Genomic DNA, 21312 nt, shown 5'->3' with positions numbered 1-21312 from the left:
TTTGTTCATTCGTTTGTTGCCCATGTGGGGTGGCCATTTTGAGCTTGTTGGCAAAACTTTTAGGGCAGTCTCTGTAGAGGTGGTTTGTTTCTCCACAAAGATTGCACCGTCTGAAATTGGTACAATAATCAAACTGTGACCAATTTCTATACACTTCCCACATACTAACTCTTGGCATGCTTCAGCGAGATGACCAAACCTGCAACCCTTCCTGCAGAGTTTGGTATGTAGCCTCTGCTCTCTCCGAGCACAATCATGGAAGGCAGATGTTTCAGGCCCTGGTAGCCCCCAGCGTCTTTCCATTGTTTAATGGGAATTCGCCAGGAGCATGTCCAAATGCCATCTTCATCTAACACTTTGACAGGCTGGCCTCGAACAGTGCAAAATCTACCCAACCAAACATAAATATCATCTCCAGTCACTGTTTCATTGAACATCCTTACAATCACAGTTTTAAGTGTGTTATCAGAAAGTTTCTCGACAGTGAACATGGAGAACTGGGCTTTAACTGAATCAAACCTTTGCCAAAAGTCATTAAGCAGGGAAGCGGTTTTAAAACTGACATCAAATCCTTTGTTCAAGGGCAGAGTCATCAAACAATTCAGGTCATCAGATCTAAAAGCTAAGGTCTTTTGGATCAGCTATACGGGACATTCCAAGGAGCTTCCCCTCAACCTGCCTGAATAAAAAACGCACGCTGTGGTGCCTCCGCACGCCGGCAGGGGCAGCCGACATGGTGGAGGCACCAACATTCTAAAAACTTAAAACAACAATAAATACAATAATAAATAACCAAATAAATAATTAAAATACCTTACCTTAAAACTTGTTTTAGCCCGAAGCAGCAGAGTTCAATGTACCTCTCGAAGTTGTGTTACTCAAGATATAAAAAGATCTCTAGTCAGGAAACCTCCAAGAGGCGATCGCAGTCTCAACCGTCCGACAAGATATGTGATCTTAGCCAAAAGGCCGTGAAGCGATGCCGCTAAGACGCAGCGGGGAGGAAGCCGGACACGGCGATGCCCATCTCGGCTTTGGTAAGTCTGGGGGACCTAAAAACGCTGGGGGATGGTAGTACCCTCCCCTGTCTGCAACGTCACCGGGCCTCGTCACGCTCGGCCTGACGCTGGCACTGCAGCGACGGAAAGTACGGCATCGCTCGTAATTCCCAAACGGTTCGTCGCAGAGCCACGTGCCTTATGTCATGGGAATCCTTGGCTCGAGCCGAACCAGACGCAGGTCTCAGATTGGCTCGTCGCTCTGACGGAATTTCGGGGATTTGGGATTTTGTCGAAAACCTTCTTTTGCAACCTAGCGCCGCCAGGTATTTGGCCCAGTCCCACCCAAAGCAGCACAGAAAGCTTCTTTGGAGTCTGCCTGTCAATAATCATCCCAAAAAAGTGGAAATTTCCATTCACCTTGGCGAGGGGACCTCAAAACGTGCTAAGGTGGCGTGTCCGAGATGGCTTCGAATGGCTATAACTCCAGGAAGGAATGAGATCCCTTCACCCAAATCGGCACACCTGTGCAGGGGCTCAGTCAGAGGCCAGGTGAAAAAGGGCGCTGCGACAGGCCACTCGGTGGCGCTGTAAGCGACAACAAAATTAATACCAATTGAAAAAGGACAACCAAACAACATGGAGACAGCTACAGCTAGGCTGCAGTCAGTCCAATCGACTTTCAAAGTAAGGTCTGTGCTATATTCGAACTGAACCACCCACCAGGGTCCGATTTTTCAAGAGCGTAACTGACTTTGTTTCACAGGCGCACAACACATACCTCGCATGTGACAGAACTCCCCATTCTGAAACGAAAAAAAAAACGCAAAACGCAAAAAAAACCTCTTCTGCTTTGTTTCACCAACAATTTCAGGGGAGAGCGCGAACGCAGTCCCCCACTACCATAAATTATGCAGTCGAGATTCCCGCATTTGGGGAATTCGCAGGGGTCAGCATGGCCGGAGTGCAATGGGCAAGCCTCGCCCTGGGTGAACCGCCTTCTTGATCATGGTGTCTCCCCTGCCAGGTAAGTATGAAGGCCCAGGCGGTCAGCCAGAGGTATGATTTGCGTCTCTAACGTCCACACCAACGGTTAGCCCCCCTCCAGGAAAGGAAGGATGGGTGCCTTCCGTTACTGGCCTGGAAACTGCCAAGCTCATGGGCCGGGGCTTCCCAACGCCGGTTTTAGATGACTCTCTTTAACCAAACACACCTGATTCGGTGCATCACCTCGTCTGTGAAAGACCTCAGGTGGGTGCATCATTCGTGGAAGAGTCCAAGACCCCAGGAGGGCGCATCAGGAAAAAAGTTCGCAATACACCACTGCATGGCAGATCTCATTCCTTGTTGCAAATACAGTTGCTATTTAATGAAAAGTGAGATACGCACCACATGTGGTGCACATGTGTGCCAAAATTCAACGCTCATTTTTATGCAAATTCTACAGTATTATGGGATAAAACTTACAAAAATGGATTCCTCTGAGTGCCCTGAGTACAGTACAACTGTTTTCTCTAGGCCTCATAAAAAAATTTCTTCCGACTTCCACCCCCCTCGAGCTGCCTTTTCTAGCCAGGGAGCGTGCACCCTGGCCGGCATGGATGAGTAGGTACGAGGGGGGTGGATGGTACTATTTTTTTGCTAAATTCGGGGGATCCCTAGGGGTCGAGGGGCCTACCGTATGCGACCATCCTCGAGTTCCTGGGTGGTCCAGTTCCTGAGTTATAACGGTTCAAATTCCACATTTTGGGGGGCCGTAACTCGGACCCCCGGGGTCATAGGGACATGGGGCTAGTGTCGTCGGATAGAGCTCCCAAAGGTCTAATTTTGACCAGAGTTTGGTGTTTTTTCCCCTCTCTTTGGGTGAGTTATGGCCGGTCAAATTTTGGGACTTTTTGCATTTGCGGGCCCGTATCTCTGGCCCCCGGGGTCTATCGACTTGTGGGAGGTGGCTTCAGAGAGGGCCCTTTGAGGGCTATCAAGTCACCGAGTTTCAAGTCGCTAGGTCTCTTCCTTCCATTTGACTATCAAAAATGTGGGGGGCCATAAATTCGCCCCCCGGGGTGTTATGGATGGGGGGACAGCGGTGTTCGGTAGGCCTTCTGGAGGTCTTACTCCGTCCTGAGTTTGGTGCAGTTTGGCCCCGTTTTGGCCGTTTTGACCCCCGGGGTCATAGGGACATGGGGCTAGTGTCGTCGGATAGACGGCCCCCTGGTCTGACGTTTTTCTATGCATATTTCTACAGTATAATGGGATAAAACTTACTAAAATGGATTCCCTGAGTGCCCTGAGTGCAGTACAAGTGTTTTCTCTAGGCCTCATAAAAAAATTTTCTTCCGACTTCCACCCCCCTCAAGCTGCCTTCTCTAGCCGGGGAGGGTGCACCCTGGCCGGCATGGATGAGTAGGTGCGAGGGGGGTGGATGTCATTAGTCATTAGACTAGAAAATGAATGGGAAATAGACTGGTAAGGGACCAAGGTAATTTACAGTTTATTAGACTAAAAGTGGAATGACAAATAGACTGGTAAGTGACCAAGAAAATAGTTCCATTTGTAGTTTCTTAGACTAGAGGTGGTATGAAAAATAGACTGGTAACTGAATCAAGGAAATAGTCATATTTGTAGTTTATCAGACTAGAAAATGAATGAGAACTAGACTGGTAGGTGACCAAGGAAATAGTACTATTTGTAGTTTATTAGACTAGAAGTTGAATGAGAAATAGACTGGTAAGTGATCCAAGGGAATAGTCCCATTTGTAGTTTATTAGACTAGAAAAAGAATGGAAAATAGACTGGTGAGTGAATCAAAGGAATAGTCAAATTTGTAGTTTATTAAACTAGAAGTGTAATGAGAAATAGACTGCAAATTGTGCTCTCTAATGTATTAGACTCAAAGTTGTATTAACAGACTACAAATGGGACCTAAAAAGTTATATAAGTAACCAATGCTTGGGCAGTGTCCCTTGCATTCATCCTTTTGCTATTCATCCTTTAGTGTTTTAACAAAAGTAGATATGGCTTTGGACGACTGTCCCTTGTGCTTTCGTGGCTATAATCAGCTAAGCCAACACCTTCGTGTTTTTCACAAGGTGCGGAATGTGAAGGAGCGCAAGCTTCTCCTATCCATTGCTTCTGGGAGAGCTTCTCACGGCGGTACCGGCAGCTGAGGAAGCGGTCAAATCCCACCCCCTCTAGGCAGGTTGCACGGGCAACACATAGTCTGCTATCGGCCCTCAACAGCCCTGGGGAGGAGGAGTGCTCAGAGTCGCAGGTTGACAGACTAGATGAAGAGCCAGCCACCAGGCCTGAGGCAGAGCCAGCCACAGGACCCGAGGAGGAGGTCGCCGGGCCTTCAAAGAAGGCCCACTCCTCCGATGCACCATACCCCTTTCCGGACCACGTGCCAGCCCTAAGTGAGTATGACACTTGTCACTTTGATAACACCATACAATAACTTTCATTAATAAATCTCCTATTTGTAGATTATTAGACTAGAAGTTACCTGAGAAATAGACTGGTAAGTGAACCAAGGAAATAATCTCATTTGTTGTTGATTAGACTAGAAGTTGAATTAGAAATAGACTGGTAAGTGAACCAAGGAAATAGCCCCATTTATAGTTTGTTAGACTACAAGGGAAATGAGAAATAGACTGATAAGTGACGAAGGAAATAGTACCATTTGTAGTTTATTAGACTAGAAAATTATAGTAATATAATTATACATATGCACACACATATTATGTATGTATATATATATATATATATATATATATATATGTATAATATAGTTTATTATATATTTAATTTAATTTAATTTAATATAATAATAATAATAATAATGTTTGTTAGTGTTTACCTCTATGTTATCGACCTGACTCACCTGGGGCCTCATTTATAAAGCGTGCGTACGCACAAAACGGGGCTGGAAACGTACGTACGCCAGTTCCCACGCAAAGGTTGTGATCTATAAAAAACAAACTTGACGGGAGAATGTGCGCACCTTTAAGCAAACTTTGAGCCGTGCGTACGCACATTCTGGAGACAAAGGGAATTGGCGACACCGATGGTGAGGTCGTGAACTGAAGTTAGATTGTAGAAAATAAATGTGAGAAGAACGATTATAAGAATGAATGACATTTAATTTTCACTCCATTTCATACGTTATATCCACATTATCATGAAGATTAAATCCAACAGTGTTATTTGTGCCGATTGTTTTAGGCTATATACATCTAGTAAAATCCAAACGTAATTCAAAATGTATTAAAAGTAAAATAAAATAATAATCAGCGCTGCCTTACAGTCACATTGTCCACAACGGGAGCACAGGAGGACATGGCGCGATACATGTGATAGCCTACAGAATAGCATGAAATACCCTTTTATTAGAGAACTGCAGAACACAGTGTAAAAAGGAAATATTTTCCTTAATGTACATAGCCTATATCATAAAATGTCAAAGTCTGCAAATACAGTCATGAAGCACAATCGCTACTCATCATCGGTCCTAACTATTACGGTGTTCATTACAAAACCGTCAAGAAGCATGTGTTCACTATAACATTTTCGTCTTAAATTTTCGCCCACAAATTAATTAAGTGATTTTGTCAAGGTGTTAACGATCAGTCTATTTGCTAGAAACATATAAATTCTCCGGTGACCCGGGTATGTAATGCTTCATGATGGCACTCCTGGCACTGTTGGAGGATTACGCTAATGGCAGAATAAGGAGAGAACGAGTTTTCAGGGACCATGATGATTTCCTGGCCCATGATGATGACTGGCTAATAAGCCGATTTAGATTCCCTAGAGCTGTGCTCTTGGATCTATGTGCTGAATTGGGTCCAGTATTAGAGAGGGCAACACGCCGGAACCATGCCATCCCAGTCCAAATACAAGTCCTCACCACTCTGGGGTTCTTGGCAACCGGCTGTTTCCAGCGGGAATTGGCAGACAGGTAAATTAATAATATAAAAAAACTATAAGTAATCCTCAAATTTGTCTCTAAGACCTTTTTGTATATGAAATAATTCTATTGGAATCTATCATCTCACCCTATAGGTCTGGTATATCACAGCCGTCCCTGAGTGCCATAATATCTGTCGTTTTAAATGGTATACTTAATATGGTTAGTCGATACATCAGGTTCCCCTACACTGTGCGAGAACAGGCCGAAATTAAAACGCAATTTGCAGCAATGTCTGGTTTCCCAAATGTAATCGGCGCAATTGACTGCACTCATGTTGCTATAAGGGCACCATCTGAAAATGAATTTGCTTATGTTAATAGAAAGCATGTGCATTCTATTAATGTGCAAATCATATGTGACTCCAACATGACCCTCACAAACATTGTGGCACGCTGGCCTGGTTCAACACATGATTCCTTTATCTTGACACATAGCAGTGTAGGGAACAGACTAAATGCAGGCGCAGTACGTGATGGCTGGCTTCTTGGTGAGTTTAACAATATTAAAAAGTAGAAACTGTAACAATTTTGTTTTTAATATAATTATAACCTGCAGGCGACAGTGGCTACCCCCTGAGACGCTGGCTCCTCACCCCATTTTTAAACCCGCAGAGCGCAGAGGAAACTCATTATAACGAGGTCCACTCTCGTGCCCGCGCAGTTGTGGAGCGTGCCATCGGCATCCTGAAATGCAGATGGCGTGCTCTGGATGCCTCGGGTGGCAGACTTTTATACCATCCAGCAAAAGTGTGCAAGATTGTCAGGGCGTGTGGTGTTTTGCACAATATAGCACTGAGAAACGGTATTCCTCTCCCTCCTGATCTCCCTCTACCCCAGCATTACGACCCCGAGCCACAGCCCCCTGGCCGACAAGAGGGATATCAACGAGGTGCAAGAATCCGTGAGGATGTCATGCGGCGTTTGTAAAGAAAGACAAAACTCAAGGTTCATGTTTTAACTGCATCTTTTAATGATTGTGCAATTTCTTGCATCACTTCTCTCATCTGCCGTAGCTCATCTGCAACCCTGTTGACAGCGTTTATTGTCTCTCGCTGTAACTGCAGGACTGCGTCAGTGAGTACCCGACCACTTTTGGACGTGCCAGACGCAGAAGGGGCACTGCTTTGAGCCGGACGCTGTGCATCTGCATCTGAGAACCCCTCACCCTGAACCTCCTGTTCATTTACAGCTTCAGACTCCGGAAGGACTGGAGGACAAACAATTGGCAACATTTATCCATTTATCACCCCACACACTCAAATGTACAGCGTTAATGATTAAAAATCGGTTTAACCTTGCTCCTCTGTGGTTTCAGTCACGTCAGTGTCTCCCTCCTTTTCCGACACAATACCACACACGCTGACCTCCCCAATTATAGCCGCGATTTTGCTGTCCACTGATGTGAGATCAGCTGTACATGGGCCCCCACCAGTTGCAGCCACGCTCTGGCGGTGGGAGGACAGTTTTCTCTTTGCCTCCACCTTGAATGAATGAGAATCTTTATTTCACATATTTTGCATACTGTAAGCACATGTAAATAAAACTTTTTGAAAATCAATATTGCTATTTATATAGGTATATAGCCTAATAAAACACAAATGTAATATGTTGGTAAAAAAAAAATTTGTATACCTTCAGGTCGGACCATTTTTTCTTTAATTCTGCAACTGTCCGTTCTGTCCCACTGACACAATTGACGGCAGAAGCAATACTTTGCCACTCGCACTGCTTCTTTTTATTAGTGACCCCACTGCTGTGGCCACCAAATAACACAGTTTTCCGAGCCTCCACCTCCCCTACAAGTGTTTCAATCTCAGTATCTGAGAAATTACGTTTTTTTCCTCTTTTCTCACCTGTCGCCATTATTAAAATTAGGCTAACAGAAATGCACGTTTTCACTTTCTTGGATTAATTAATTGGCGGGTCGCATGCCAGTTTTCCAGGTATATATGGGATTCCACTCTCATTTACATGCTGATCAGCAATCATGAGGTGATTTGCATTGACTATTTATGGTTAAAAATGGGCGTGTACAGGGCGGGATATGAGGCTGGTTCACGTACGCACATCTGCGGGTGATCTGTGATTTATAAAGGGAACATTGCTTACAGGTGTGCGTACGCACGGTTTTATAAATCGGAATATTTTTTGACGTACGCCATTTTTGGCTTTTGGGCGCACGTAAACTTTTAGTAAAGATCCTACGCATAGTTTTATAAATGAGACCCCTGGTCCTTCTCTTGTGCTTTCTTTTTGCAGATCAGCTCATTGAGGAGTCCAGGGCCCACTGGGAGGGCATCAACCCCACTCCGAAATTAATAAATAATGTGTCCTCAAAGATTTTTAGAATAAAAATTTTTATTTCATATATGTCAGCTGGCCAGACCAATCTGGCCAGCTTGATGTTTTTGGACAACAGGGCAAAGGTCCGGTCCTGGCTGTCTTTTTTAAGGAAATGCAACATTGCAGAGCCAACTCTGCACCATTACCTAAAAAATGTGGCACAGTTCCTCAAATATCTTAATGAGACCCCGCCGCCCACATGCCGGCTCTCCCGTGTGGCTTTCATTGGGATTAGGAGGGAAATCCAGAACTTGACCCGCCCAGTAAAGCGCAGCGTGGCAGTCCACGAGCTGGCTGTAAAACAAGCCAAGGAGGCCCGCCTGATCCCTAAAGCCACACTGCGAGCTTGCCGGGACTCTGCCAAAAAAATTATTTCTGAGATTCTGGGTAAGTTTTTGAATCCTTTCTCCTCTCATTATTTGGCGATCAATGTGATCCTTTATGCTTCTCTTTTTTTCTGTGAAGATCGTCTGAAGACTAGTCCTGAGAAAAAGGACCAATGGTCTTTTTATGGACACCTCACCACTTACTGGGCCAGCATTTATGGTCACCACGGAGGGGTGTTCCAAAATTTAACAATTAAAGAGGTGGAGGATGCCCGTGCGACAGCTACAGAAGGCCACTTTGTCATTAATGTGAGTGGTTCTCTTTCTCTCTGTCTCTCGTTGTCCACATGGTTTTCTTTAAAATAAAACTCAGCTTATGCCACTTCACACTGTTTCTAAAGATATCAGCCCACAAGACCAACCAGGCCTTTGGTGCAGCCCAGCTGGCCCTGGACCAGGAGGAGTATGGGTGGCTTGAGGAATTCCTTTCACTCCGGTCCAACTTGGTAGGGGGACGAGTTGCAAACTACTTCTTCTTTACCTCAAAGGCCAGCTCCTGCAAAAACTTGAACAAGTATTTTCAGGATGCGTGGGCGAGCATGGGGTTACCAGGCACACCCACATTTACTGATGTGAGGACTGCCATCGCCACCCATGTAAGCATTCCTGTACTTGTCCCGGCTTTATGAGTTTCTGGTGTGTTTTTTTCTAACTCTTTGCCTATGCTGTTCTCTCTCCAAAAAGGCAAAGAAAACTCACTGCCCGGAAGATAGGCACAAAGTGGCACAGTTCATGTGCCACGACACCACCACAGCTGACAGGTTTTATGCCCTCAACCTTAATGCAAAGCAGGCAGCAGAACACCGTCGCCTCTTTGATACAGCTGTGGTGGGTGAGGAAGCTGATAGTCCAAGGCAGCAAGGTGCCAAGAGAAGAAAGACGACAAAACCCCACAAGATGCCAGCTGAGGAAAAGTCCTCATCCACCAGCCCAACGCTCTCCGACAGCCCTCCCGATGCCGAAGAAGGCCAGAAGTCTGGGAAATCTGCTTCAGTAAGTACAATTTCCCATGGATTGGTTTAACTGTTTGTGACAAGTAGACATGTTCACTAACACTTTGCCTTTCTTATTATTTCTATAAGGAAAGAAGCACATTAATGAAGATGGTCCTCAGACGCAGACTGATGGTGAAGAACTCCCCACTTAAATCACCACAGGAAATAGCGTCTAAAAAGCTGGTGCAGCAAGTAAAAAAAGAGACTGGAGAAATTTAAAAAAAAATCCCGTAAATAATTTATGTAGCTATTTAAATTGTTTGTTTTGATATTTTTTATGATAATTGTTCTACTGCTTTTATTTCTACGATAAAAAAGTAAGGTTATCTTTTTATTTGTTTTGATAGCCTGTTCCATTTTTCTTTTTTCTTTTTTCTTTTTTTTGTAAATAGTTATAGTTAAGGTTAATGTCAGTTTGCTCTGAATCTTTCTGAACATGTTTATTTATTTATTTTATTTTTCTTATATAATGCATGTTTCCTATTATACTTTTTATATATTGTGTTTTTTTGTACAGAACTTTGAGGCATTTTTGATTTTGACTTTACAATGTCTGCAAAACAAAAAGTTCAATAAATATTTGAAATTGAATTAAGGTGTCATTACTTTACACACACTCACACACACTCACACACACACACACACACACACACACACACACACACACACACACACACACACACACACACACACACACATATATATTACATGTAATAAAAATAATTTAAACATATTTATATATTGTGTGTGTAAATAAAAAGGTATATGTAATAAATACATAATAAATATATAGTATTTCTATACATAAAATGTTTAATAAAAACATATTTTACTATATTTTGAATAACTTGAAATTAGGATGTTTTCACATAAATACACTTCTATTTCAAATGTATTCAGGCCGATCATCATAACCAGTTAAACTGATTATTAGACTAGAAGTTGAATGAGAAATAGACTGAAATAGTGAAATGTATTGTTTATTAGACTAGAAAAGGAATGAGAAATTGACTGGTAAGTGACTAAGGAAATAGTACTTTTTGTAGTTTATTAGACTAAAAGTTTTGAATAAGAAATAGACTGGCAAGGGATCAGGCAAATAGTGCCATATGTAGTTTATTAGACTATAAAATTACTGAGAAATAGACTGGCAAGTGATCCATGAAATAGTGCCATATGTTTTCACATTAATACACTTCTATTTCAAATTTATTCAGGCCGATCATCATCACCAGTTAAACTGATTATTAGACTAGAAGTTGAATGAGAAATAGACTGAAATAGTGAAATGTATTGTTTATTAGACTAGAAAAGGAATGAGAAATAGTCTGGTAAGTGACCAAGGAAATAGTACTTTTTGTAGCTTATTAGACTAAAAGTTTGCATAAGAAATAAACTGGCAAGTGATCAAGGAAATAGTGCCATATGTAGTTTATTAGACTATAAAAATGAATGAGAAATAGACTGGCAAGTGATCCATGAAATAGTGCCATATGTTTTCACATTAATACACTTCTATTTCAAACTTATTCAGGCCGATCATCATCACCAGTTAAACTGATTATTAGACTAGAAGTTGAATGAGAAATAGACTGAAATAGTGAAATGTATTGTTTATTAGACTAGAAAAGGAATGAGAAATAGACTGGTAAGTGACCAAGGAAATAGTACTTTTTGTAGTTTATTAGACTAAAAGTTTTGAATAAGAAATAGACTGGCAAGTGATCAAGGAAATAGTGCCATATGTAGTTTATTAGACTATGAAATGAATGAGAAATAGACTGGCAAGTGATCCATGAAATAGTGCCATATGTTTTCACATTAATACACTTCTATTTCAAATGTATTCAGGCCGATCATCATAACCAGTTAAACTGATTATTAGACTAGAAGTTGAATGAGAAATAGACTGAAATAGTGAAATGTATTGTTTATTAGACTAGAAAAGGAATGAGAAATTGACTGGTAAGTGACCAAGGAAACAGTACTTTTTGTAGTTTATTAGACCAAAAGTTTTGAATAAGAAATAGACTGGCAAGGGATCAAGCAAATAGTGCCATATGTAGTTTATTAGACTATAAAATTACTGAGAAATAGACTGGCAAGTGATCCATGAAATAGTGCCATATGTTTTCACATTAATACACTTCTATTTCAAATTTATTCAGGCCGATCATCATCACCAGTTAAACTGATTATTAGACTAGAAGTTGAATGAGAAATAGACTGAAATAGTGAAATGTATTGTTTATTAGACTAGAAAAGGAATGAGAAATAGTCTGGTAAGTAACCAAGGAAATAGTACTTTTTGTAGCTTATTAGACTAAAAGTTTGAATAAGAAATAAACTGGCAAGTGATCAAGGAAATAGTGCCATATGTAGTTTATTACACTATAAAAATGAATGAGAAATAGACTGGCAAGTGATCCATGAAATAGTGCCATATGTTTTCACATTAATACACTTCTATTTCAAATTTATTCAGGCCGATCATCATCACCAGTTAAACTGATTATTAGACTAGAAGTTGAATGAGAAATAGACTGAAATAGTGAAATGTATTGTTTATTAGACTAGAAAAGGAATGAGAAATAGACTGGTAAGTGACCAAGGATATAGTACTTTTTGTAGTTTATTAGACTAAAAGTTTTGAATGAGAAATAGACTGGCAAGTGATCAAGGAAATAGTGCCATATGTAGTTTATTAGACTAGAAAATTAATGAGAAATAGACTGGCAAGTGATCCATGAAATAGTGCCATATGTAGTTCATTAGACTATGAGTGGAATGAGAAATAGACTGGTCAGTGACCAAGGAAATAGTCCCATTTGAAGTTGTTTGGACTAAAAGTGGAATGAGAAATAGACTGCAAAGTGTGCACTCTTGTTTTATAAAACGTATTTTACAATACATTATGGATAAATTGGAATTAGGAAGATTTCAAATAAAGTAACTGTTAAGTGACAAATGAAATAGCCCCATGTGTAGTTCATTAGACTAGAAGTGATTTGAGAAATAGACTGACAATAAAAAATATTGCTATTTAATATACTGCAAGACTTGCAACATTTGTGGTGCAAATGAACCAAAATCCAACATTTTTTCTATGCATATTTCTACAGTATTATGGGATAAAACTTACAAAAATGGATTCCTTTGAGTGCCCTGAGTACAGTACAACTGTTTTCTCTAGGCCTCATAAAAAAAATTTTCTTCCGACTTCCACCCCCCTCGAGCTGCCTTCTCTAGCCGGGGAGGGTGCACCCTGGCCGGCATGGATGAGTAGGTGCGAGGGGGGTGGATGGTACTATTCTCTTGCTAATATCTCCACGAAGCGGTGGACCCCGGGGCTGAAATTACCTACCGTATGCGACCACCCTCGAGTTCCTGGGTGGTCCGGTTCCTGAGTTATAACGGTTCAAATCCCACATTTTGGGGGGCCGTAACTCGGACGCCCGGGGTCATAGGAACATGGGGCTGGTGTCGTCGGATAGAGCTCCCAAAGGTCTAATTTTGACCAGAGTTTGGTGTTGTTTCCCTTCTTTCCGAGTGAGTTATGGCCGGTCAAATTTTGGGACTTTTTGCATTTGCGGGTCCATATCTCTAGCCCCCGGGGGTCTATCGACTTGGGGGAGGTGGCTTCAGAGAGGGCCCTTCGAGGGCTATCAAGTCACCAAGTTTCAAGTCGCTAGGTCTCTTCCTTCCATTTGACTATCAAAAATGTGGGGGGCCATAACTCCGCCCCCGGGGTGTTATGGATGGGGGGGGCAGCGGTGTTCGGTAGGCCTTCTGGAGTTCTTACTCTGACCCGAGTTTGGTGCAGTTTGGCCCCGTTTTGGCGGAGTTACAGCTTGGCAAAATCTGTGACATTTTGGTTAACATTCACCACAATTTTGGATATGTCCGCAAATGTTCCGGATGTGATCCGTGGTCATTCCGTGAATATAATGGTCAAATGGACAAATAGTGGGTTCGTGGGACCCAGGGTGGGGGTCCGCAAGTGGTCCGCTGATGATCCGCAGTCATTGTGTGAACATAATGGTCAAATGGACAAATAGTGGGTTCGTGGGACCCAGGGTGGGGGTCCGCAAGTGGTCCGCAGATGATCCGCAGTCATTGTGTGAATATAATGGTCAAATGGACAAATACGGGGTTCGTGGGACCCAGGGTGGGGGTCCGCAAGGGGTCTGCAGATGATCCGCAGTCATTGTGTGAATATAATGGTCAAATGGACAAATAATGGGTTCGTGGGACCCGGGTTGGGGGTCCGATGGGGGTCCGCATCGGTTCCGTGGTCATTCTGTAACTTTAAAGGTCAAATGGACAAATATAGGTTTCGTGGGCAAAAAAATCGTACACCCCCCATTCGGGTAAATGCCACTGTTTTAAACCTGAGGTGTACTGCTCCGTGCGCCACCCTGTGGAGAAGTGCTGAATGGCATGTAGGGGCCTCAAATTTGGGTGGGCTTCCGCGGGGCCCCTCGGGGGTCCAGATCCTCCTGCGCCGGTCAGGGGTCTCCCGTGGGCCGGCAGACATCGACGCCGCATCCGTCAAAATTTTTTTGGGGTCAGCGCGCAGGTCCCCTTAACCCACGTACACGAGCCCTCAAACTTATACCTGAATGGACGCTCCAAAAAAAAAAGGACTTTCTGGAGAAGTCAAGACGTGACATCCCTAGGAGCTGGCCATTCACCTCTTTAAAACAAAAGCGCACGCTGTGGTGCCTCCGCACGCCGGCACGGGCAGCCGACATGATGGAGGCACCAACAGCCTAGAAACTTAAAACAACAATAAATACAATAATAAATAACCAAATAAATAATTAAAAGACCTTACCTTAAAACGTGTTGGAGCCCGAAGCAGCAGAGTTCAATGTACCTCTCGAAGTTGTGTGACTCAAGATATAAAAAGATCTCGAGTCAGGAAACCTCCAAGAGGCGATCGCAGTCTAAACCGTCTGACAAGGTACGTGATCTTAGCCAAAAGGCCGAGAAGCGATGCCGCTAAGACGCAGCGGGCAGGAAGCCGGACACGGCGATGCCCATCTCGGCTTTGGTAAGTCTGGGGGACCTAAAAACGCTGGGGGATGGTAGTACCCTCCCCTGTCTGCAACGTCACCGGGACTCGTCACGCTCGGCCTGACGCTGGCACTGCAGTGACGGAAAGTACGACATCGCTCGTAACTCCCAAACGGTTCGTCGCAGAGCCACGTGCCTTATGTAATGGGAATCCTTGGCTCGAGCCGAACCAGACGCAGGTCTCAGATTGGCTCGTCGCTCTGACAAAATTTTCGGGTATTTGGGATTTTGTCGAAAACCTTCTTTTGCAACCTAGCGCCAGGTATTTGGCCCAGTCCCACCCAAAGCAGCACAGAAAGCTTCTCTGGAGTCTGCCTGTCAATAATCATCCCAAAAAAGTGGAAATTTCCATTCACCTTGGCGAGGGGACCTCAAAACGTGCTAACGTGGCGTGTCCGAGATGGCTCGAATGGCTATAACTCCAGGAAGGAATGAGATCCCTTCACCCAAATCGGCACACCTGTGCAGGGGCTCAGTCAGAAGCAAGGTGAAAAAGGGCGCTGCGACAGGCCACTCGGTGGCGCTGTAAGCGACAACAAAATTAATACCAATTGAAAAAGGACAACCAAACAACATGGAGACAGCTACAGCTAGGCTGCAGTCAGTCCAATCGACTTTCAAAGTAAGGTCTGTGCTATATTCGAACTGAACCACCCACCAGGGTCCGATTTTTCAAGAGTGTAACTGACTTTGTTTCACAGGCGCACAACACATACCTCGCATGTGACAGAACTCCCCATTCTGAAATGCAAAAAAAAAAAAAACCTGGAAAAAACCTCTTCTGCTTTGTTTCACCAAGAATTTCAGGGGAGAGCGCGAACGCAGTCCCCCACTACCATAAATTATGCAGTCGAGATTCCCGCATTTGGGGAATTCGCAGAGGTCAGCATGGCCGGAGTGCAATGGGCAAGCCTCGCCCTGGGTGAACCGCCTTCTTGATCATGGTGTCTCCCCTGCCAGGTAAGTATGAAGGCCCAGGCGGTTAGCCAGAGGTATGATTTGCGTCTCTACCGTCCACACCAACGGTTAGCCCCCCTCCAGGAAAGGAAGGACGGGTGCCTTCCGTTACTGGCCTGGAAACTGCCAAGCTCATGGGCCGGTGCTTCCCAACGCCGGTTTTAGATGACTCTCTTTAACCAAACACACCTGATTCGATGCATCACCTCGTCTGTGAAAGACCTCAGGTGGGTGCATCGTTCATGGAAGAGTCCAAGACCCCAGGAGGGCGCATCAGGAAAAAAGTTCGCAATACACCACAGCATGGCAGATCTCATTCCTTGTTCTGCTATTCGACACAATAAACGGCAATCCCCAAAAAGGGAAAGCACACCGTTCCTGGAGACACTGCAATACCAGGCCGATGCTTGGAGTGGGCGGAGCAAGCCCCGGCTCCAGCTCCGTGATCTAAAAATCCATTTAATATGTAGTCCCCGGATGGGGGACGTATCAGATATTAAACTGATAAGAACAGATTTTTTTATTTTTTTATTAAATCCATACACTCATACAAATTTACAAATTAATCACTTGCAACAAAGGCATACATATTTTCTGAACATACATGTCCCAAGCCTACAGAACTAAAAAATCATTCCGAACTCAAAAATCATTTCATAAAGGGAAGATACAACACATTACAATCAGAACCTCATAACCAGTACTAAATTTTTAAAACCCAAGACTTTATCCCACCCCTACCCGAGGGAGCCCCCCCCATACAGCCCTCATCCCCTCCTCCCCATGAACGACCTTATACCCATTTACCTCTTTCACCAAACTAGCCAAAAGTGTTGAAAATAACTTTTGAGGTTCTAAACCAGGCAACTGCTTCCTCAGGCACCTTAGTCGCCAGTCCCATAAGATACGCTTCCCTTCTGAGATAGTAACCCATACTACTCTTCTCTGATTGTTCTCTATATTTCCCAACCCTACTCCATACAACACTAAGTCCCGGGTAATCAATGGTCCTCCCCACTCTCTCCACCAGCCAGTGACTGCTTTCCATAAAGCCACTGCTCCTGGACATGACCACAAGGCGTGCTCAATTGTCTCTTCTTCCCCGCAACCCACTGGGCACAAAGGAGATCTGCCCTGACCATGCCTATATAAACGCTCCCGTACTGGAAGCCTCCCTAATGCTGCCAACCAGTTCACATCCTTACACCTCCCTACCAAATAATCTGGTTGCAAGGACAACCAGTTCACTTCAATTGGAGGCCCTGCCTCTCTAGCTTCCTTAACAGAGCTCTCCTTCAACCTATCATACAGCTTCCTATGATTTAACAACAGTGACTCTTCCAAGCACCAAGGATTCCCTTTAATGATGTCTGCCGCCACTTTATAATGTTCAGGCCTATCCAGTGACCAAGGTACCCTATTACTCCACCCTGTTAAATGCCTCAAAGGCCAGCCCAACCAAAAGTGAGCCAACACATGTGCTTTATGCTCTAGAGCCTGTACCACTAGGCGAGCTGCAAAAGCAATAAACAAAGCCGTAACCTTCCAAGGGAGGCATGGCACCCCTCTGCCTCCCTCACCCAGAGGACGAAACATCTGCGCTCTTGATACTAACTCAGTCCTCCCTCTCCAAATAAAAGAAAAAATCAACTTCTCCATTCTCCTCCCCTGCCAAAAAGGTAGGGGAAAAACATAAGCCAGATAGTTAATACTGGGCAACACATCTGCCTTCACTACCTGTACTCTACCCCATAGTGACAGATCCCTAACACTCCACCGGCTTACTTTAGACTGTAAAGATTCCAACAGCCCCTCCCAATTTTGTTGTGCACTATTCACCTTGAAAAAGCGAACACCCAAAATTTTAATGCCATCCTGACACAAGGTATACCCTCCTGGAACCACAGTCCTCTTACTCCACCGTCCTACAAACATCACTGAAGATTTACTGACGTTTATCTTGGCACCTGTGGCTTCTGAAAAACTATGCAAAATATCTCCTGTCACTACAAAATCTTTTTCAGTGGTCAAAAAGACTGTCATATCATCTGCGTAAGCTAACACTTTTGGCCTTAACCCTCCTCCACCTGGCATTACTACACCAGTCAAAGCTGCTTTTAATCGTAGTCGACTAATCAGAGGCTCTAAAGACAGTATATAACACAAGGGTGACAAAGGACACCCTTGCCTCACACCACCCAACTGTTTCACTGGTTCAGAATAGAACCCGTTTATCCTAATCTGACTGAAAGCCTCACTATACAAAAGCTGGACCCAGGCTATGAACCCTGGGCCAAACCCAAGCTTCTCCAACACTGACCACAAAAAAGAATGGCTAACCCTATCAAAGGCCTTTTCCTGGTCAAGGCTCAGGATTGCCAAAGGAAGCTGACGTTGCTCAGCCCAACTGATTAAGTCCCGGACCAAAACTAAATTGAGGCTGCCTGATCTTCCTGGGACCCCACAAGTTTGATCTGGATGAACCACCAAATCTAACACCCCCTTAAGCCGTATGGTTAAGACTTTTGCCAGAATCTTATAATCAGTAGTAAGTAAAGTTATTGGCCGCCAATTTGCCAAATCCTCCTTACTATTTTTCTTATGCAGGAGGGTCACCAACCCCCTCCTCATAGACAAAGGCAATTTCCCCACTTCCAGACTTTCCTGATAAACTTTAATCAGTTCAGTGCCTACTAAAGGCAAAAAGGCTTGATAAAATTCAGCCGGTAGACCATCACCACCTGGAGACGTGCCTCTCTTCAAGGACTTAATTGCTACCTCTACTTCCTTCAAGGTGACCTCCTTCTCTAACCTGCCTGCCTCCACTTTATCCAAGGTCCTGTCCAGATCCTCTAAAAACCCCTCCGCTGTTGACTCTCTTACTTCTCTATTCGCAAACAGCTCCTTATAAAAGGCAACTGAAGCCTTCAGCATTCCTTCAACTGAGTAGACCTTACCCTTCTCTGTATTTAAACATTCCATACTGCTACGCTTCTGCCTGCTCTTCACAGTAGAAAAGAAAAACTTTGTAGGCCTTTCATCTAGCACACGCTGACATACACCTGACTGCACAACAAACTTCTGTGCTTCTCCTCTATAATGTTCATTCAAAGAATCCTGCAAGAGTTTGGCTTTCTTCCACCCTTGACCAGTGCTCAATAGACCTTGAGAGCATAAAACTTGCAATTCTTTAGTCCATTGACGCACTTGATTCCTCTTAGCCTGCCCCAAAGCTAAACCCCATGCCCTGCAAAAAAAACCTAATCCTCTCCTTCACCCCTTCCCACCAGTCAGAATGTGACTGGTAGAATCCTTTTAAATTACACCACCCAGCAAATAATACCCGGAAAACCTTACAAAAGGTTTGGTCCTGGAGGTATGTTACATTCATCCTCCACTTCAGATCCCCCACGGCTCCATCCACTTGTTCCTTCATACCAGTACACTCCTGACTTGATGCACTCATACTTCTCTGATCACTCGCACCTGTCGCTTGTTGAAGATGCCTCTCCCTTTCTGCTGGTAGACTGCTAAGAATGGCATCCAGGTCCGCCTGCAGATCATCACCTTCCTTCAATATGCTCGCATATGATTTGTTTCTTGATGGACAGGTACGTAAAGATGATCGGCCTTGCCGCAAAGGCTACAAAGCTTTGGTGCGGGGCAGGCCGAAGCAACGTGGTCTGCCTTCCCACAAAACCGACAGCGCTGTCCTTCACAGTCTGTTTTAACGTGTCCTTCTCCACCACATCTCCTGCAATACATGGGCTGCCCAGGGTAGTAGAGAAAGCCCCTGTTAGGCCCAATGGAAATGGACCCTGGTAGGTGAACCAGGCTTCCAGGGACCGCTGAATCCACCCGGAGCTTCACAAAAAAACGCCTCTTTCCAGTCCAAATCCCAAACCGATCCCTCACACGCTCACCTCCTTTCACAACCTCACAGTGCCTCTCAAGGAAAGTCATTACCTCCACATCCTCAACAAAAGGATTATACAGATGGACTGTGAGAGGTAAGTAATCCTGTGCAAACAAAGGGTGCAAACTCAATCCTTCCAACAACTTGTGCTTTTTCTTCCCCCAAGACTCAAAAAAACTCACACAGTCCGTTAGATTGAAGAAGGTCAGATCCATAAATCCTAGTGCTGTGAAATCCTGAAGACAGAACACTGAAGAAGCTGCTACATTGAAGACTCCTTTCAAGACGTCCACGACCACAAATTCCCTCCTGAAGTTTTCCTTTACAAACCGGACAGCATTCTGAAGCACTTGAATCCGTACAGTATTCTTCAACCACGCCATCATGGTCGGCAAAGTACCATCTCCGCTCGACATAGCAATCGTCGCTGCACTTGATCTTAGCCAAAAGGCCGAGGAGCGATGCCGCTAAGACGCAGCGGGGAGGAAGCCGGACACGGCGATGCCCATCTCGGCTTTGGTAAGTCTGGGGGACCTAAAAACGCTGGGGGATGGTAGTACCCTCCCCTGTGTGCAACGTCACCGGGCCTCGTCACTCTCGGCCTGACACTGGCACTGCAGCGACGGAAAGTACGGCATCGCTCGTAACTCCCAAACGGTTCGTCACAGAGCCACGTGCCTTATGTCATGGGAATCCTTGGCTCGAGCCGAACCAGACGCAGGTCTCAGATTGGCTTTTCGCTCACAGAATTTTCGTGTATTTGGGATTTTGTCAAAAACCTTCTTTTGCAACCTAGCGCCAGGTATTTGGCCCAGTCCCACCCAAAGCAGCACAGAAAGCTTCTCTGGAGTCTGTCTGTCAATAATCATCCCAAAAAAGTGGAAATTTCCATTCACCTTGGCGAGGGGACCTCAAAACGTGCTAAGGTGGCTTGTCCGAGATGGCTCGAATGGCTATAACTCCAGGAAGGAATGAGATCCCTTCACCCAAATCGGCACACCTGTGCAGGGGCTCAGTCAGAGGCCAGGTGAAAAAGGGCGCTGCGACAGGCCACTCGGTGGCGCTGTAAGCGACAACAAAATTAATACCAATTGAAAAAGGACAATCAAACAACATGGAGACAGCTACAGCTAGGCTGCAGTCAGTCCAATCGACTTTCAAAGTAAGGTCTGTGCTATATTCGAACTGAACCACCCACCAAGGTCCGATTTTTCAAGAGCGTGACTGACTTTGTTTCACAGGCGCACAACACATACCTCGCATGTGATAGAACTCCCCATTCTGAAATGCAAAAAAAAAAAAAACCTGGAAAAAACCTCTTCTGCTTTGTTTCACCAACAATTTCAGGGGAGAGCGCGAACGCAGTCCCCCACTACCATAAATTATGCAGTCGAGATTCCCGCATTTGGGGAATTCGCAGGGGTCAGCATGGCCGGAGTGCAATGGCCAAGCCTCGCCCTGGGTGAACCGCCTTCTTGATCATGGTGTATCCCTTGCCAGGTAAGTATGAAGGCCCAGGCGATCAGCCAGAGGTATGATTTGTGTCTCTACCGTCCACACCAATGGTTAGACCCCCTCCAGGAAAGGAAGGACGGGTGCCTTCCGTTACTGGCCTGGAAACTGCCAAGCTCATGGGCCGGTGCTTCCCAACGCCGGTTTTAGATGACTCT

The 21312-nt window shown here is 44.6% G+C and overlaps 3 non-coding genes and 1 pseudogene across 3 annotated transcripts; all 4 read right to left on the bottom strand.

Annotated features, from left to right (window-relative positions):
* Positions 1-1869: 1869 nt before the first annotated feature.
* Positions 1870-2033, bottom strand: LOC132134736 (U1 spliceosomal RNA). Its single transcript, XR_009429735.1, has one exon. It is a non-coding gene; the product is annotated as a U1 spliceosomal RNA (small nuclear RNA).
* A 13540-nt stretch (positions 2034-15573) lies between these two features.
* Positions 15574-15737, bottom strand: LOC132134777 (U1 spliceosomal RNA). Its single transcript, XR_009429768.1, has one exon. It is a non-coding gene; the product is annotated as a U1 spliceosomal RNA (small nuclear RNA).
* Positions 15738-16088: 351 nt separating this feature from the next.
* LOC132134703 (U2 spliceosomal RNA) lies at positions 16089-16267 on the bottom strand (annotated as a pseudogene).
* A 4719-nt stretch (positions 16268-20986) lies between these two features.
* Positions 20987-21150, bottom strand: LOC132134621 (U1 spliceosomal RNA). Its single transcript, XR_009429676.1, has one exon. It is a non-coding gene; the product is annotated as a U1 spliceosomal RNA (small nuclear RNA).
* Positions 21151-21312: the final 162 nt, after the last annotated feature.

The sequence above is a fragment of the Carassius carassius genome, unplaced genomic scaffold (assembly GCF_963082965.1).
Source record: "Carassius carassius unplaced genomic scaffold, fCarCar2.1 SCAFFOLD_61, whole genome shotgun sequence".
NCBI classification, from domain to species: Eukaryota; Metazoa; Chordata; class Actinopteri; order Cypriniformes; family Cyprinidae; genus Carassius; species Carassius carassius.
This window is presented reverse-complemented; position numbering and strand designations above follow the sequence as displayed.